The sequence below is a fragment of the Pelmatolapia mariae genome, unplaced genomic scaffold, assembly GCF_036321145.2.
Source record: "Pelmatolapia mariae isolate MD_Pm_ZW unplaced genomic scaffold, Pm_UMD_F_2 NODE_ptg000470l+_length_43265_cov_1, whole genome shotgun sequence".
NCBI lineage: Eukaryota > Metazoa > Chordata > Actinopteri > Cichliformes > Cichlidae > Pelmatolapia > Pelmatolapia mariae.
Genome location: NW_027052155.1, coordinates 139 through 19,546, shown reverse-complemented (window position 1 = coordinate 19,546; position 19,408 = coordinate 139). Strand labels below are relative to the sequence as shown.

The 19,408-nt window shown below is 38.2% G+C and overlaps 1 long non-coding RNA gene across 1 annotated transcript; it reads right to left on the bottom strand.

Moving 5' to 3' along the window:
- Window positions 1-15,233: 15,233 nt before the first annotated feature.
- LOC134623199 (uncharacterized) lies at window positions 15,234-16,171 on the bottom strand. The gene is made up of 3 exons (XR_010093257.1): window positions 16,077-16,171; window positions 15,850-15,912; window positions 15,234-15,450 (listed from the first exon to the last, which is right to left on the bottom strand). It is a non-coding gene; the product is annotated as an uncharacterized LOC134623199 (long non-coding RNA).
- Window positions 16,172-19,408: the final 3,237 nt, after the last annotated feature.

Below are 19,408 nucleotides of genomic sequence, written 5' to 3'. Positions count from 1 at the left end.
AATAGACGTAGGCTGCCGGGGATTCCCATGATGCATTGAGTTTTTCCTTTCCAGTCACCTTCTCACTCACTATGTGTTAATAGACCTCTCTGCATCGAATCATATCTGTTATTAATCTCTGTCTCTCTTCCACAGCATGTCTTTCATCCTGTTTTCCTTCTTTCACCCCAACCGGTCGCAGCAGATGGCCGCCCCTCCCTGAGCCTGGTTCTGCCGGAGGTTTCTTCCTGTTAAAAGGGAGTTTTTCCTTCCCACTGTCGCCAAAGTGCTTGCTCATAGGGGGTCATATGATATGATTGTTGGGTTTTTCTCTTTTTCTCTGTATTTATTATTGTGCTATCTACTGTACAAAATAAAGCGCCTTGAGGCGACTTTTGTTGTGATTTGGCGCTATATAAATAAAATTGAATTGAATTGAATTGAATTGAATTGAAGATCTCGTAATAACTGCAATGTCCCAACAGCACAGTATGCTAATAGGATTAAACACACTCCTGTAACTGTATAAAAGGAAAGCTCCTAATTCAGGACAACATTGTCATCTTTCAGACAGTCTGCTGAGGTTGTGAAGACCTGCTGGTAACTTATCATTCTTTCACTGTTTCTGTGCTTTCAGTATAATGTTGGTAGGATGATGAGTCTACTTTTGTTTTAGAATAGACACTCATCTGCGTTACTGATATTTGTTCATCAGGTGAAATCCCTGAAACCATGATCAAGGTTGTGTTTCTGTTCGGATGCCTGCTGAGCCTGGCTCTGGCAAATCCTGTAAGTGTCTGAGTGTTGAAGACTGCATCAGTTTTGTCCCTTGTAGTGTAAGAGTGTATAATGTACTGTGATATTCAGTTAACACATTCAAAATGCTTCATTTGTATAGGCTTTTGGACATTTTGGTCACGGGCACAGACATTCTGGCTCTCATGAGAACCATGGTGTCACTACTGGGGTGAGGATATTATCTGTCTTCCAGAGTTCAGCAATTGAGACACTTGACTGCGTGTTATTGTTACATTACTAAAGGATCATTCTCTGTACTGCAGATTTGATAGCAAAATATTTCATTTTCTTACAGGCAACAACTACAACCGCCGCTACTACTAGCACTGCTGGCCCTACTACAACCGCTGCTGGTGCTACAACTACGACCGCCGCTACTACTAGCACTGCTGGTGCTACTACTACCACTGCTGGAGCTACAACTACAACCGCAGCTACTACTACCACTGCTGGTGCTACCACCACTATCGATCCCAGGATCGCCCAGTTACTCCAGCTCCTCAATAGCCTCCTGAACCCATAGTCTGCTACTGCTGGAACTACCATTATACTGTAGCTTCTACTGATGCAAAATATAAAAAAAAATCAACAATATATGAAAACCTGTGTTAATTGATCCAGCTCCTTTAAAATGGTTTGATTTATTGAGAACCAGAAAGTGACCTCACAGCCCATTGTTTGCCAGTGGTGCTAGTTTTAGTCATTACTCAAATGTACTCTTTATAAGGTTGGGGAAACGTGCAGTTAGCAGAGACTGAAGAAGTCACTTGAATCAGTGATGAAACATATCTTCCACTAGAGAGAGATAACTCTTCATTGTCATTATGGTAGTTATAGAATATAAAATTTTGTTAACTTACTGTGGATTTGGTTGCAGTGGAAAAACAGGAACTTCCCTGTCAATTATTTCTTTAAGTGTTAGGTAATTTCTGGCACTGAGGATGGACAGTTTTATTAATATGAAAAGCCATTAAAAAAAACCCTCTAAAACGTTGAAAATCTACATATTGATTCACATTTTCTACAGCTGTCCAGTGGGCTGGATTCAAGTCTTTACTGGGCCGATTCTGTCCCCCCACGCCTTATGTTTGACACCTCTGACTTAGAGCATGCAGCAAGACTAGAAATTTCTAGTGTGTTTAGACAATGATTAGATTAGATCCACGTCTTGCATGGACAATGGACAGTAAGTCTCTGGATCATCTGTCTAAGTACACTGTTTCTTTACATTAAATAAGAAAGAAAGAAAAAAAATCCAAAAAATTCTTGAAAGCTAATTATGTGACTGTACAAGCTCAGAAGAGCTTAAAAGGAAATTGTTGTTTCCTTGTCTGGATAGAATGATCTCTAAACTTGAGAAGCATTTTTCTGGTATTAGTCAGGAATTGCTTAATGGGATTCAGGCGTGTAGTCCAACCTCAAACCACTTCTTGTCTGAGCCTCATTTGTCAGCCCTGGCACTGCATTACCACATTGAACTTCAGTCAGAGGAAGTCACGGTTACTAAAAACGTTTTGAAGTTCGAGAGTGAGGCTGGTGCCATTCCAGATATGTTAACATTGTATAATCTTCTGGATAATCAGATCTTCCCCACACTGAAAACTGTTATTCAGGTTGCCCTTACAATCCCAGTTAGCAGCTGTAGCTGTGAGAGGTCTTTTAGTGTCTTGCGTCGGCTCCATACCTGGCTGAGAAGGACCATGGATCAAAGCAGACTCCAGCACCTGGCTGTGATGTCAGTCGAGAAAGAGACGCTTGAGAGAGTTGACCACCAAAAAGTGGTTGACAGATTTGCCAACCTCAAGGTGAGGCGACATAGGTTGAAATAAAAGAAAAAATCTGCAAAGCCATAGGAGTATCTGCAGTAAATATCTTTTCATACATTGTACCGTAGGCAAAGTTGCCTCCATTGTTATAATTTTTTTATTAATATTTTGTACATTTGTACATTTCAAGGACTGTTCTATTTTTGGAGTGCATTTTTATGTATCTGTATTATATTATACATACACATTAAACGTGAATCTCTGTCCAAAAAATGCACTCAGTTTACTTTTTACTCACCATGAGCATCATTCATTATTCTCCCCCAGTAATTAAGGTTAGGATATGTATTTTTTTTTATTATTTCAATCCATTCTTCTTTTGCAGTAGTAGTCTTTTGCAGCATTTAAATAACCTTTATCAGATTTGATGGTTTTGTTACAGACTTTTCAAAGAAGTGTTTTGCTTTTCTTTCACAAATGTCGGGATTAAATTGTGTTAAAATGTACAAAACAGTCATGTCATGGTTTGTGACGATGACCCAGGCACAGAGAGACTTGATGAATTTAAGAATCTTATGATTTAATAAAGAAATTTGCAGACTTGCACAGAGATGGTAAAATTATGATGACTGATAACGGAGACGAAGACAACAGACGACGAGGACAGGGAGGAACAGGGGTTTAAATGCACCAAGGAGACAGTCAGAGAGAACTCGGGACAACTGGAGACATTTAAGGGATTGACAGAGACAGGGAAGAAGTCTCATCGTTACGAGTAAAGTTTATCTTGCCTGCCTGGTCAACTCTCTGAGTACTAAGCACCCCCAAAGCTCTGATCCTAGAATCGCCCCTGCTGGAAGTGATGGTACGGCCCCCACAGAGCCTTGATCTCAACATCAACATCTGGGATTACATGAAGAGACAGAAGGTTCTGAGGAAGCCTACTTCCACAGAAGATCTTTGGTTAGTTTACCAAGATGTTTGGAACAACCTACCAGCCCAATTCCTACAAAAACTGTGTTCAAGCGTACTTAGAAGAATGGATGCTGTTTTCAAAGCAAAGGCAAATATTCATTTGATTTAGATTTCTCTTTTGTTCATTCACTGCATTTTCTTAATTGATGAGAATAAATGTTTAACACTCTAACCCAGGGGTAGGCAACCCTTCTGATGGCGAGTGCCATTTAAAATTTCCTCAGAAGTCAGTGTGCCATATGATTGCATTAGCAATAAATCTAATAACGCTCTATATTAACAGTTACACACTACGTAGAACCACTTTATAGAAGTATATTTGTTCGCAGATGTTGGCAGCTATCAGCAAATAGTTATCAGCTATTTTGAAACAAAAAAAAGACACTTTTTATCCATAACAAGAACTCCATAACAGCAAATACAGAAAATACAAATGCTATTTATGGTCTCCTCACAACAATGATAAGAAAAATAAACTGGGACAATATGGCATGTTTGTTAATACAGAGATACACATGTTAATGTGATCTCTGGTCTCCCACTCAGAGACACAGGTCTCCGAGTGTCCAGCATTCAGACGGCTACCCGAGGACACTCATGTGATAGAAAATCTGCTCACACAGATATGTAGAGCCAAATACTGTCAATAAGGCCTCTGCAATGTTCTGAAGACAGTTAAACTTGTCAGGTAGTGATGTCCAGCAGGTGACAATGCAAGCTCCATGAACACGCACATCTATGGATTCCAGCTACTTCAATGTTATATGTATGATTTCTATACATTTTATGTCAGATAAAAACTTTGGTTGTAAGCTTCAGATAATTATTTAATAACAGCCAGACATTTTAAATGAGAATAAGAAAGTATTTCTTTGTGCCCCCCTTTCCCTGTTAATGCCCTACCTGGCCCCCTGGCAAAACTTTGCTAGACCCGCCCCTGCACAGTTACCAGCTGTCAGCTACTTAGAAACAGATCCCGGTGTTATTTTTCTCTCAGAAACAGTTCATAACTTCCCTTCAACTCATTCATGTCACCTAAAAGGTAAACCTGTTTCTGCATCACCTGTTCAGCTCTGATGATTCAGTAAGGACATCTCCTGGTCTCATCTTCATGTTTCCCTCTCACCAGATATACAAACCATCATGACCAGCAGCTTTTACAGCTGTGGCTCCAGCAAACATCAGCTGATACTAGAAAGTAATATTAAATAAATTCTAACAACAGCTGATCAAGCTTAAACGTGCTGCTGTTGTTTAGCGCGACATCCGCTGGTTTCTTCTTTCTGGCGCAAATAAACAAACACGAGAGAAAAGCTGATCAGCTGATCATTGATCGTTTCATGATTGAAGTAGCAACAGGAGAGAGAGGGTAGAGAATGAGAGAAGAAGAGGCAGCTGTGCAGCGTAACGACAGAATAAATCCAGCTTTGTGTTTTTTTCATTCTAGCTGAAGTCCGGGACAAACTGTGTTCCTTTTCACCTTAATACGAAACGCGTAATATTTTCTAACAACAGCTGACAACACAGTTCACTGTGGTATCAGTAACATCAAAGCACCCACCCAGCTGTATAGAAACTCCGTCATGCTAGCTAGTACGCAGTACGAGTTATTGTAACTGACTGTAAAAAGTCAGCACAACGAGAATAAACTAACCTAAACTTGGTTTATATCTGACCCAGATAGACTGCAGGTCATAACTTCTTACCTGAAGTGCAGTTCACCCGACACTCGGCGGCTGCCTCGGGTCTCTCCTCCTCCTGCCTCTCCTTTCTCTCATCCACCTGCTGGCCTCCACCACTTGCTAATTTTACTGAATCTGAGGAAGCGCCACCATAGCCACCACCAAACGCTGAGTTATTTTTACACACCGACCAGCATCTGGCCAATCCACCACCTTTCATTGTTTATACCGTTACAAAGGGAAAAAAAAGTCACCGGGCCACCGAGCAAAAGCCCAATGGCCAGTCCAGCATTGGTCGTGCCATCGGTTAACCCTTCGCGTGCCAACTGTGGCACGCGTGCCTAGGGTTGCCGACCCCTGCTCTAACCCTTTAACACCGTTTTTGTAAGCATTCCTTCTTTACAGTATTTTTCTCACCTGCCTAAAACTTTTGCACAATACTGTAGAAATGAGCAGTTCAATTTAAAAAATATATAAAATATACAAATATTGAATTATATAAATATATATATAATTATATATGTAAAGATAGATAGATAGATAGATAGATATGTAAATACAACTTACGAGATAAGCCAACATGAAGCAACAACATAAAGCTGTTTACATGAATCATACCTGGTAATGCCGTAAGAGCAATGTCATTACAACATTTTTATCTGGACAGTAGATGGTAAACACTGAGAATTACATCAGTTTCATTTCTCAGGAAAAATGGGAAGATTGGGAAGATCTTTAAATGTTCATTGTATGCCCTTTAGGTGTAACTTTAAAAAGTACTGTCATTAAAAATTACAAGCAATGAATCAATCTATCAATAACAAATAAAAAATTAAAGTTTTGAAAAGGTTTCAATGTGACAACAAACTAATGATTTCTTTTTTAAACGTCAGATAATGAATATTTCATAAACTGTGTATGTCAGTTGTCAGTGGTGCAATGCCTAATATGTTTTCCCATTTTGAAATGTAATAACAGTTTCTCAATAGCACTGTTGAGACAAACCAATGTTTGTTTCATATACCATGTTTCAGAAATGAAAATGAGTTGCATGACGGTGTGTGTGTGAGTGAATGAATGTTCCTTGTCATGTAAACCACTTAGAGGAGGGATGTAAAGTTCATTTTACCTTGTGGGCCACATACAGATCACTTTTCTTATTAAGCAGGCAAATGTGAAACTGTGACAAATGTGTAAAATTACAAAAAAATATATATATATACACACAGTTCACTGGACAGACTGTATTGTAATTATAAAATATAAAATTTGGCAACTTACTGTGAATTGGTTATAGTGCAAAAACAGGAACTTCCCTGTCATTTAATAGTTTCACTGTTAGGTAATATCTTTGGTTTAGTATGAATGGCAATGAAGGTGGACAGTTTTATTAATAGGATAAAATAATAAAAGCTGTAAAAAAGTAAGTCTGTGGGATAATCCCTTTAAACAGAAAAGATTTCACATTTTGCAGTTAAAAATCAAAACATTTTAACAACTTCTCATTGGATAGTCATGGAAAGTAATTGAAAATTAAATTTAATATTGAGACTAAACATGTTAAGTGTGACACATAAATTCAGACAACAGCTATCACATACATCAAACAACATGAGCCAGATGTGTCTCAATTTATTTCCCAATGTGTTTTCTCATTTTGAAAAATGAAGATGGAAGATCTCGTAATAACTGCAATGTCCCAACAGCACAGTATGCTAATAGGATTAAACACACTCCTGTAACTGTATAAAAGGAAAGCTCCTAATTCAGGACAACATTGTCATCTTTCAGACAGTCTGCTGAGGTTGTGAAGACCTGCTGGTAACTTATCATTCTTTCACTGTTTCTGTGCTTTCAGTATAATGTTGGTAGGATGATGAGTCTACTTTTGTTTTAGAATAGACACTCATCTGCGTTACTGATATTTGTTCATCAGGTGAAATCCCTGAAACCATGATCAAGGTTGTGTTTCTGTTCGGATGCCTGCTGAGCCTGGCTCTGGCAAATCCTGTAAGTGTCTGAGTGTTGAAGACTGCATCAGTTTTGTCCCTTGTAGTGTAAGAGTGTATAATGTACTGTGATATTCAGTTAACACATTCAAAATGCTTCATTTGTATAGGCTTTTGGACATTTTGGTCACGGGCACAGACATTCTGGCTCTCATGAGAACCATGGTGTCACTACTGGGGTGAGGATATTATCTGTCTTCCAGAGTTCAGCAATTGAGACACTTGACTGCGTGTTATTGTTACATTACTAAAGGATCATTCTCTGTACTGCAGATTTGATAGCAAAATATTTCATTTTCTTACAGGCAACAACTACAACCGCCGCTACTACTAGCACTGCTGGTGCTACTACTACCACTGCTGGAGCTACAACTACAACCGCAGCTACTACTACCACTGCTGGTGCTACCACCACTATCGATCCCAGGATCGCCCAGTTACTCCAGCTCCTCAATAGCCTCCTGAACCCATAGTCTGCTACTGCTGGAACTACCATTATACTGTAGCTTCTACTGATGCAAAATAAAAAAAAAAATCAACAATATATGAAAACCTGTGTTAATTGATCCAGCTCCTTTAAAATGGTTTGATTTATTGAGAACCAGAAAGTGACCTCACAGCCCATTGTTTGCCAGTGGTGCTAGTTTTAGTCATTACTCAAATGTACTCTTTATAAGGTTGGGGAAACGTGCAGTTAGCAGAGACTGAAGAAGTCACTTGAATCAGTGATGAAACGTATCTTCCACTAGAGAGAGATAACTCTTCATTGTCATTATGGTAGTTATAGAATATAAAATTTTGTTAACTTACTGTGGATTTGGTTGCAGTGGAAAAACAGGAACTTCCCTGTCAATTATTTCTTTAAGTGTTAGGTAATTTCTGGCACTGAGGATGGACAGTTTTATTAATATGAAAAGCCATTAAAAAAAACCCTCTAAAACGTTGAAAATCTACATATTGATTCACATTTTCTACAGCTGTCCAGTGGGCTGGATTCAAGTCTTTACTGGGCCGATTCTGTCCCCCCACGCCTTATGTTTGACACCTCTGACTTAGAGCATGCAGCAAGACTAGAAATTTCTAGTGTGTTTAGACAATGATTAGATTAGATCCACGTCTTGCATGGACAATGGACAGTAAGTCTCTGGATCATCTGTCTAAGTACACTGTTTCTTTACATTAAATAAGAAAGAAAGAAAAAAAAATCCAAAAAATTCTTGAAAGCTAATTATGTGACTGTACAAGCTCAGAAGAGCTTAAAAGGAAATTGTTGTTTCCTTGTCTGGATAGAATGATCTCTAAACTTGAGAAGCATTTTTCTGGTATTAGTCAGGAATTGCTTAATGGGATTCAGGCGTGTAGTCCAACCTCAAACCACTTCTTGTCTGAGCCTCATTTGTCAGCCCTGGCACTGCATTACCACATTGAACTTCAGTCAGAGGAAGTCACGGTTACTAAAAACGTTTTGAAGTTCGAGAGTGAGGCTAGTGCCATTCCAGATATGTTAACATTGTATAATCTTCTGGATAATCAGATCTTCCCCACACTGAAAACTGTTATTCAGGTTGCCCTTACAATCCCAGTTAGCAGCTGTAGCTGTGAGAGGTCTTTTAGTGTCTTGCGTCGGCTCCATACCTGGCTGAGAAGGACCATGGGTCAAAGCAGACTCCAGCACCTGGCTGTGATGTCAGTCGAGAAAGAGACGCTTGAGAGAGTTGACCACCAAAAAGTGGTTGACAGATTTGCCAACCTCAAGGTGAGGCGACATAGGTTGAAATAAAAGAAAAAATCTGCAAAGCCATAGGAGTATCTGCAGTAAATATCTTTTCATACATTGTACCGTAGGCAAAGTTGCCTCCATTGTTATAATTTTTTTATTAATATTTTGTACATTTGTACATTTCAAGGACTGTTCTATTTTTGGAGTGCATTTTTATGTATCTGTATTATATTATACATACACATTAAACGTGAATCTCTGTCCAAAAAATGCACTCAGTTTACTTTTTACTCACCATGAGCATCATTCATTATTCTCCCCCAGTAATTAAGGTTAGGATATGTATTTTTTTTTATTATTTCAATCCATTCTTCTTTTGCAGTAGTAGTCTTTTGCAGCATTTAAATAACCTTTATCAGATTTGATGGTTTTGTTACAGACTTTTCAAAGAAGTGTTTTGCTTTTCTTTCACAAATGTCGGGATTAAATTGTGTTAAAATGTACAAAACAGTCATGTCATGGTTTGTGACGATGACCCAGGCACAGAGAGACTTGATGAATTTAAGAATCTTATGATTTAATAAAGAAATTTGCAGACTTGCACAGAGATGGTAAAATTATGATGACTGATAACGGAGACGAAGACAACAGACGACGAGGACAGGGAGGAACAGGGGTTTAAATGCACCAAGGAGACAGTCAGAGAGAACTCGGGACAACTGGAGACATTTAAGGGATTGACAGAGACAGGGAAGAAGTCTCATCGTTACGAGTAAAGTTTATCTTGCCTGCCTGGTCAACTCTCTGAGTACTAAGCACCCCCAAAGCTCTGATCCTAGAATCGCCCCTGCTGGAAGTGATGGTACGGCCCCCACAGAGCCTTGATCTCAACATCAACATCTGGGATTACATGAAGAGACAGAAGGTTCTGAGGAAGCCTACTTCCACAGAAGATCTTTGGTTAGTTTACCAAGATGTTTGGAACAACCTACCAGCCCAATTCCTACAAAAACTGTGTTCAAGCGTACTTAGAAGAATGGATGCTGTTTTCAAGGCAAAGGCAAATATTCATTTGATTTAGATTTCTCTTTTGTTCATTCACTGCATTTTCTTAATTGATGAGAATAAATGTTTAACACTCTAACCCAGGGGTAGGCAACCCTTCTGATGGCGAGTGCCATTTAAAATTTCCTCAGAAGTCAGTGTGCCATATGATTGCATTAGCAATAAATTTAATAACGCTCTATATTAACAGTTACACACTACGTAGAACCACTTTATAGAAGTATATTTGTTCGCAGATGTTGGCAGCTATCAGCAAATAGTTATCAGCTATTTCGAAACAAAAAAAAGACACTTTTTATCCATAACAAGAACTCCATAACAGCAAATACAGAAAATACAAATGCTATTTATGGTCTCCTCACAACAATGATAAGAAAAATAAACTGGGACAATATGGCATGTTTGTTAATACAGAGATACACATGTTAATGTGATCTCTGGTCTCCCACTCAGAGACACAGGTCTCCGAGTGTCCAGCATTCAGACGGCTACCCGAGGACACTCATGTGATAGAAAATCTGCTCACACAGATATGTAGAGCCAAATACTGTCAATAAGGCCTCTGCAATGTTCTGAAGACAGTTAAACTTGTCAGGTAGTGATGTCCAGCAGGTGACAATGCAAGCTCCATGAACACGCACATCTATGGATTCCAGCTACTTCAATGTTATATGTATGATTTCTATACATTTTATGTCAGATAAAAACTTTGGTTGTAAGCTTCAGATAATTATTTAATAACAGCCAGACATTTTAAATGAGAATAAGAAAGTATTTCTTTGTGCCCCCCTTTCCCTGTTAATGCCCTACCTGGCCCCCTGGCAAAACTTTGCTAGACCCGCCCCTGCACAGTTACCAGCTGTCAGCTACTTAGAAACAGATCCTGGTGTTATTTTTCTCTCAGAAACAGTTCATAACTTCCCTTCAACTCATTCATGTCACCTAAAAGGTAAACCTGTTTCTGCATCACCTGTTCAGCTCTGATGATTCAGTAAGGACATCTCCTGGTCTCATCTTCATGTTTCCCTCTCACCAGATATACAAACCATCATGACCAGCAGCTTTTACAGCTGTGGCTCCAGCAAACATCAGCTGATACTAGAAAGTAATATTAAATAAATTCTAACAACAGCTGATCAAGCTTAAACGTGCTGCTGTTGTTTAGCGCGACATCCGCTGGTTTCTTCTTTCTGGCGCAAATAAACAAACACGAGAGAAAAGCTGATCAGCTGATCAGCTGATCATTGATCGTTTCATGATTGAAGTAGCAACAGGAGAGAGAGGGTAGAGAATGAGAGAAGAAGAGGCAGCTGTGCAGCGTAACGACAGAATAAATCCAGCTTTGTGTTTTTTTCATTCTAGCTGAAGTCCGGGACAAACTGTGTTCCTTTTCACCTTAATACGAAACGCGTAATATTTTCTAACAACAGCTGACAACACAGTTCACTGTGGTATCAGTAACATCAAAGCACCCACCCAGCTGTATAGAAACTCCGTCATGCTAGCTAGTACGCAGTACGAGTTATTGTAACTGACTGTAAAAAGTCAGCACAACGAGAATAAACTAACCTAAACTTGGTTTATATCTGACCCAGATAGACTGCAGGTCATAACTTCTTACCTGAAGTGCAGTTCACCCGACACTCGGCGGCTGCCTCGGGTCTCTCCTCCTCCTGCCTCTCCTTTCTCTCATCCACCTGCTGGCCTCCACCACTTGCTAATTTTACTGAATCTGAGGAAGCGCCGCCATAGCCACCACCAAACGCTGAGTTATTTTTACACACCGACCAGCATCTGGCCAATCCACCACCTTTCATTGTTTATACCGTTACAAAGGGAAAAAAAAGTCACCGGGCCACCGAGCAAAAGCCCAATGGCCAGTCCAGCATTGGTCGTGCCATCGGTTAACCCTTCGCGTGCCAACTGTGGCACGCGTGCCTAGGGTTGCCGATCCCTGCTCTAACCCTTTAACACCGTTTTTGTAAGCATTCCTTCTTTACAGTATTTTTCTCACCTGCCTAAAACTTTTGCACAATACTGTAGAAATGAGCAGTTCAATTTAAAAAATATATAAAATATACAAATATTGAATTATATAAATATATATATAATTATATATGTAAAGATAGATAGATAGATAGATAGATAGATAGATAGATAGATATGTAAATACAACTTACGAGATAAGCCAACATGAAGCAACAACATAAAGCTGTTTACATGAATCATACCTGGTAATGCCATAAGAGCAATGTCATTACAACATTTTTATCTGGACAGTAGATGGTAAACACTGAGAATTACATCAGTTTCATTTCTCAGGAAAAATGGGAAGATTGGGAAGATCTTTAAATGTTCATTGTATGCCCTTTAGGTGTAACTTTAAAAAGTACTGTCATTAAAAATTACAAGCAATGAATCAATCTATCAATAACAAATAAAAAACTAAAGTTTTGAAAAGGTTTCAATGTGACACCAAACTAATGATTTTTTTTTTTTTAAACGTCAGATAATGAATATTTCATAAACTGTGTATGTCAGTTGTCAGTGGTGCAATGCCTAATATGTTTTCCCATTTTGAAATGTAATAACAGTTTCTCAATAGCACTGTTGAGACAAACCAATGTTTGTTTCATATACCATGTTTCAGAAATGAAAATGAGTTGCATGACGGTGTGTGTGTGAGTGAATGAATGTTCCTTGTCATGTAAACCACTTAGAGGAGGGATGTAAAGTTCATTTTACCTTGTGGGCCACATACAGATCACTTTTCTTATTAAGCAGGCAAATGTGAAACTGTGACAAATGTGTAAAATTACAAAAAAAAAATATATATATACACACAGTTCACTGGACAGACTGTATTGTAATTATAAAATATAAAATTTGGCAACTTACTGTGAATTGGTTATAGTGCAAAAACAGGAACTTCCCTGTCATTTAATAGTTTCACTGTTAGGTAATATCTTTGGTTTAGTATGAATGGCAATGAAGGTGGACAGTTTTATTAATAGGATAAAATAATAAAAGCTGTAAAAAAGTAAGTCTGTGGGATAATCCCTTTAAACAGAAAAGATTTCACATTTTGCAGTTAAAAATCAAAACATTTTAACAACTTCTCATTGGATAGTCATGGAAAGTAATTGAAAATTAAATTTAATATTGAGACTAAACATGTTAAGTGTGACACATAAATTCAGACAACAGCTATCACATACATCAAACAACATGAGCCAGATGTGTCTCAATTTATTTCCCAATGTGTTTTCTCATTTTGAAAAATGAAGATGGAAGATCTCGTAATAACTGCAATGTCCCAACAGCACAGTATGCTAATAGGATTAAACACACTCCTGTAACTGTATAAAAGGAAAGCTCCTAATTCAGGACAACATTGTCATCTTTCAGACAGTCTGCTGAGGTTGTGAAGACCTGCTGGTAACTTATCATTCTTTCACTGTTTCTGTGCTTTCAGTATAATGTTGGTAGGATGATGAGTCTACTTTTGTTTTAGAATAGACACTCATCTGCGTTACTGATATTTGTTCATCAGGTGAAATCCCTGAAACCATGATCAAGGTTGTGTTTCTGTTCGGATGCCTGCTGAGCCTGGCTCTGGCAAATCCTGTAAGTGTCTGAGTGTTGAAGACTGCATCAGTTTTGTCCCTTGTAGTGTAAGAGTGTATAATGTACTGTGATATTCAGTTAACACATTCAAAATGCTTCATTTGTATAGGCTTTTGGACATTTTGGTCACGGGCACAGACATTCTGGCTCTCATGAGAACCATGGTGTCACTACTGGGGTGAGGATATTATCTGTCTTCCAGAGTTCAGCAATTGAGACACTTGACTGCGTGCTATTGTTACATTACTAAAGGATCATTCTCTGTACTGCAGATTTGATAGCAAAATATTTCATTTTCTTACAGGCTACAACTACAACCGCCGCTACTACTAGCACTGCTGGTGCTACTACAACTGCTGCTGGAGCTACAACTACAACCGCAGCTACTACTACCACTGCTGGTGCTACCACCACTATCGATCCCAGGATCACCCAGTTACTCCAGCTCCTCAATAGCCTCCTGAACCCATAGTCTGCTACTGCTGGAACTACCATTATACTGTAGCTTCTACTGATGCAAAATAAAAATAAAAAATCAACAATATATGAAAACCTGTGTTAATTAAAACTGTGGATTTGGTTGCAGTGGAAAAACAGGAACTTCCCTGTCAATTATTTCTTTAAGTGTTAGGTAATTTCTGGCACTGAGGATGGACAGTTTTATTAATATGAAAAGCCATTAAAAAAAAAAAACCCTCTAAAAAGTTGAAAATCTACATATTGATTCACATTTTCTACAGCTGTCCAGTGGGCTGGATTCAAGTCTTTACTGGGCCGATTCTGTCCCCCCACACCTTATGTTTGACACCTCTGACTTAGAGCATGCAGCAAGACTACACTGTAAAATCTAATTAGTTCCCAGAACTCAAAAAAATTATGGAAACTCGTTGCCTCAAAAAAATTGAGTAAAGCTTAGCTCAAAATGACTAAATTAGGACAACTTATTTATTTTGAGTACTCTGTACAAGCTCATTTGTTCCCAGAACTCAAAAAAATTGGATCAAGTTTACGTAAGATGACCAAGTTAGGGCAACTTACTCATTTTGAGTACACTGTACAGCCTTGTTAGTTCCCAGAACTCAAAAAAATTATGGAAACTCGTTGCCTCAAAAAAACTAAGTAAAGCTTACTTAGGATGACTGTTAGGACAACTTATACATTGCAAGTCTGCAGTATTAAGAATAACTTGATATCTCTGACTGTGCAATACTAATTGTTTACCTACTGACAAACATTTCAAGTTCAACTAAATGAAAAAACAATTTGTGGTAACCTGAATATGATTAAAAATTATTAACAACAATTTTTGTAATTATGTTAAAATGAGCCCAACTTTTATTTTCAAACACAACAAAGTACAACAGCCAACATACTGGACACTGTTCTGCTGAACAACAAACAATTATATTGCCATCACTGTTATAATCTTACAATGAAACAAAGTCTCAGATGTAATTATTCTGAAAATAAGTTTAGGCCTACCACAAGTTTGTTTTGTACTTACATTACTTATATAATCAAAATAAAATATTTGTTATTCTGTCACAACTGCAGTCTCTAATTTAAACAACACATTTGTTTTCCATTCCAACACATGAGCTGGGATGTTGTAATATTTTAAGGATGGCTTGTTTCCAGTCCAGGCATTACTGCCTGAATGACTATCACGGAACGAGGTGATCCAAATGTAGGCGCAGAAGAAAGTCTTTAACTTCCCTTAAGTACAGTGGCAGTGGATGTGGGTTGGAGATGCAATGAGCTTGAACCTGCAGGCGACCATCTTCACTGACCACACCATCTGTGACGGAGGACTCATCTCTCCTGTTGTCCTGCAAGCAAACAATCATATTTTTTGGAACATGAACTTAATTGCTTTCTTAAAACATTTTTTTCTGCATTTGGTAAAAACAGACTCCAATTTATACAATCTCAGGCTCCCTCCCCACCGGAGAGGTGACATTCAATGTCCCAAATTGTCAGTCTGGATAGCCGTGACCACCACGCAACACACAATAATGTCATGAAAGCATCATTTTAAAAAGGGCTATGCAAACATGGGCAATAACTTCCATTCTAATGATGTGCAAAATGATTTTGGTCACAAAACAAATTTTGCTGTTCGAAAACTTGCAGACTTCACTATATACAGTGTAGACCCTCTAAACTAAGTTTGGGGGATGTGATCTTTCAAGAAATGCAGACCAAACTGTTGTTGTTTGTTTACTTACACATCATGTCTTGTAGAATTAACTGGAGTCACAGCAACAGCATAGTGCAGTCATATCTCAAGTCTAATAACAGAAGACAGGAAAAGATCAGTAAAGAAACAACTTCCCCAAACCAAAGCACAAACAAAACAATAAGTAAAACAGGCTGATCTAAAGTATGATTAAAGTTCAGCCTGATTAATATAAATGTCACTGACAGTTGCTAATATATTGGAAAACCAAAATACCACTGAGTTGATGTCTTTCTGTCCAACAACAGGAGTGCTGGTCCCGAGCCTCAAAGACAGTAAGAAGCAAGCAGAGGGAGAAAAAAACAGAACATTTTTTAGAAACTGATTTGATCCTTAATGGCTGTGCAATCATTGTAACATAGAGTTTGCTTATGTTGTTAAATAAAGGCTAGATTTAACATTAATAGATGCAACAGATGTTCAAAAGCTGCCACAAAGCATGAAAAAAAATGGACGTCTCCGAAAACATCGGAGCATTTTTCCAAATATGTGATGTCTTGATAAATCGAGCAGATATTTGAAATTTACACAGCTACATTCTCGCCTGAAAATATCTTAAAAGTTTATTTTGTGACCCAGAAAAAGTAAAAAGTTTTTCAGCGGGGCTCCTCCGCCATTGCCGGGCTTACAAGTACACACAGGCGCCGACAACCGTGGCCGACAAATGTGATCCTCCTTTTCCCCAGACTACCCTTTCTGGGTCACAAAATAACCTTTTAAGATATTTTCAGGCGAGAATGCAGCTGTGTAATGCTCAAATATCTACTTAATTGATCAAAATATCACATATTTGCAAAAGTGCTTCCACGTTTTCGGAGAGCTCTGTTAGCCACCCCCCTACCCCACCCCTAACGGCTGCACCTCCCGAAGAATTTTGTCTGGGCTCTTATCTCACTTATTTATTTCAAACGATCAACAGAAAATTTCACCGACATAGTTTTATGTTCTTCAATGAACCACTGAAAGAAATGGTTCTTCAAAGAACCATTGTTTGAAAGGTTCTTTGTGGCACCAAAAAAGGTTCTTCTATGGCATCAGTCTAAAGAACCACTTTTGGTTCCAGTTGGCACCTTTATTTTTCTGAGTGTAGTTGCGAAGAGAACGAGCGCAGGAGAGAGCGAGCGCAGGAGAGAGAGTGAGAGAGAAAGAAAGGCGAGTAGCCCATCTGGCTACATCAGCACTCTCTGCTTACGACCAAAAAATAAAAAAACGAAACAAAAAACAGCCCTTTGGTGTTTTTGGAAAAATGCACCATGTCGACCAATCAAAAAATGATATGGCAACATGACATTTGGTTGTTAAGGACGAGGGGGGAGTTTTAGGAGTGACAGCGAGAGAGAGAGAGAGAGAGAGAGAAAGAAAGACAGCAGAAAAAGAGAGCGAGGGAGTTTTGAGATGTGAGAGATTTGTAACGTTAAGCGTATGTGTAGTTAATGTGTTGTTTTGTGTAGTTAGTGTGTAGTGTTGTGGATAGTTTTGTGTTGTGTGTCAGAACAATGAGGCGACTGCTGTCTCCCGGTATCAGTCCTGTGATGTTCTCCTTTATAGTTGACAGAAATTATTTTTTTGGAGTGGCACAAATAATTTGTGTGGCATCTTAATGAATGCGGAACATCTGAGTGTTATGTAAATAGTTTGAAATGGTTATAAAAAAAAAAAGGTAAATGGCTGCAAATACCTTTGTTTGCAAAACTGGTGCATATGATTTTAAAATTGACAATTTATATTTGCATTTAAAGTTATGAAATATGATTCAATTAACATGTTTGTGGTTGTTACAATACAAAATCTAACTTTTTCTACTCTGATTTTATGTTTTTTGTCTGATTTTAGATCAATTGTGTTAATACAGTATTATGTCAAAATGAAAACATTCAGACACGCGAGGTTGTGCTGAAAAGGATGATACCAAACAAGGCAAAGTAAATAGTTTTTGAAGGTGTAATGTAGAGGTAAAATCAAAAGTAGGGAAAAATGGCCAATTATATCCTGGACTCCAGAGGGTTAAACATTTTTTTTAAAGTAACGCAATAGTTACTTTTCAAGTAATTAATTACTTTTAGAATCTTTTAACTCAGTTACTAACTCAGTTACTTTTTTGAAGAAGTAACTAGTAACTATAATTAATTACTTTTTCAAAGTAACTTGTCCAACACTGTTAATGAGAATGTATTAACACTGAGTAACACTTGTTTTACTTAAACAGTATTTTAACTCTTTCAATTTGAGACAAAACCATAAACATATGGTACAATAGTTCTTGACTTAAGCTGATACATCAGTCATACATTTCATGTGTCAGATGTGTCTCTGATTTGATTGATTGATTGATTGATTGATTGATTGATTATACTTTATTCATCCCGAGGGAAATTGGGTTAAGGCTGCCAGCCGTGCCAGCGCCGTCTTACCCATCCGACCATACATACATTACACAAACATCCCATGGGGAAGACAGGTCAGAGGGGTATAACATGGAAAAGCACCACATGTATGAGCTGCACCACATTTGCAGCTCATACATTGAACTTTCTGGAAATGTGAAGGTGGAAGATTATTTGACATTGTATCACCTGCTGTACCTCATGCTTCACATACAACACCTTGCTCCAGTACCTAAGTTTGGGTTTCACCAAACGTGACACTATGCATTATGTGAAACAGATACAGTCATATGGAAAACATTGACTTCAAGTTAGTGTTCTAAATGTGGTTCTACTAGCTGTCCAGTCATGGAGTGTAGTTAATTTTTTATATTGTGCTTGTGCATTTTTAGTTTTTTTTTAAATAAATCTAAATATAGTATATGTAAGAGGTGTAAACTGAACTCACTGATTCTGTCACAGAGCCCCCAAATCCCATAATTTGTAAAGCTGACCTGGATCACACCTTAGTTGTTGTGGAAAGATCTCAGATACATATATACATATATATATATATATATATATATATATATATGTATATACACACACACATATAATTATATATATATATATATATATATATATATATATATATATATATATATATATATATATATATATATATATGTGTATGTGTGTGTATATACATACATATATATAAAAATATATTATATGATAGATAGATGATAGAGATATACACACATATATATATATATATATTTAACACCCATCTCGCCCCTGCCGGGGCGTTTATCCTTCAAGCTCGGGTCCCTCTACCAGAGGCCTGGGGAGCTTGATGGGTCCTGCGCAGTATCTTAGCTGTTCCCAGGACTGCGCCTTCTGGACAGAGATCTCCGATGTTGTTTCCCGGGATCTGCTGGAGCCACTCGCCTAGCTTGGGAGTCACCGCACCTAGTGCTCCGATTACCAACGGGGACCACCGTTACCTTCACCCCCACATCCTCTCGAGGTTCTTCTCTGAGCCCATTGGTATTTCTCCAGCTTCTCGTTTCCTTCTTCCTGATATTGCTGTCATTTCGGAACCGCTACATCGATCACTACGGCCGTCTTCTTTCTGTTTGTCTACCACCACTATGTCCGGTTGGTTAGCCACCACCATTTTGT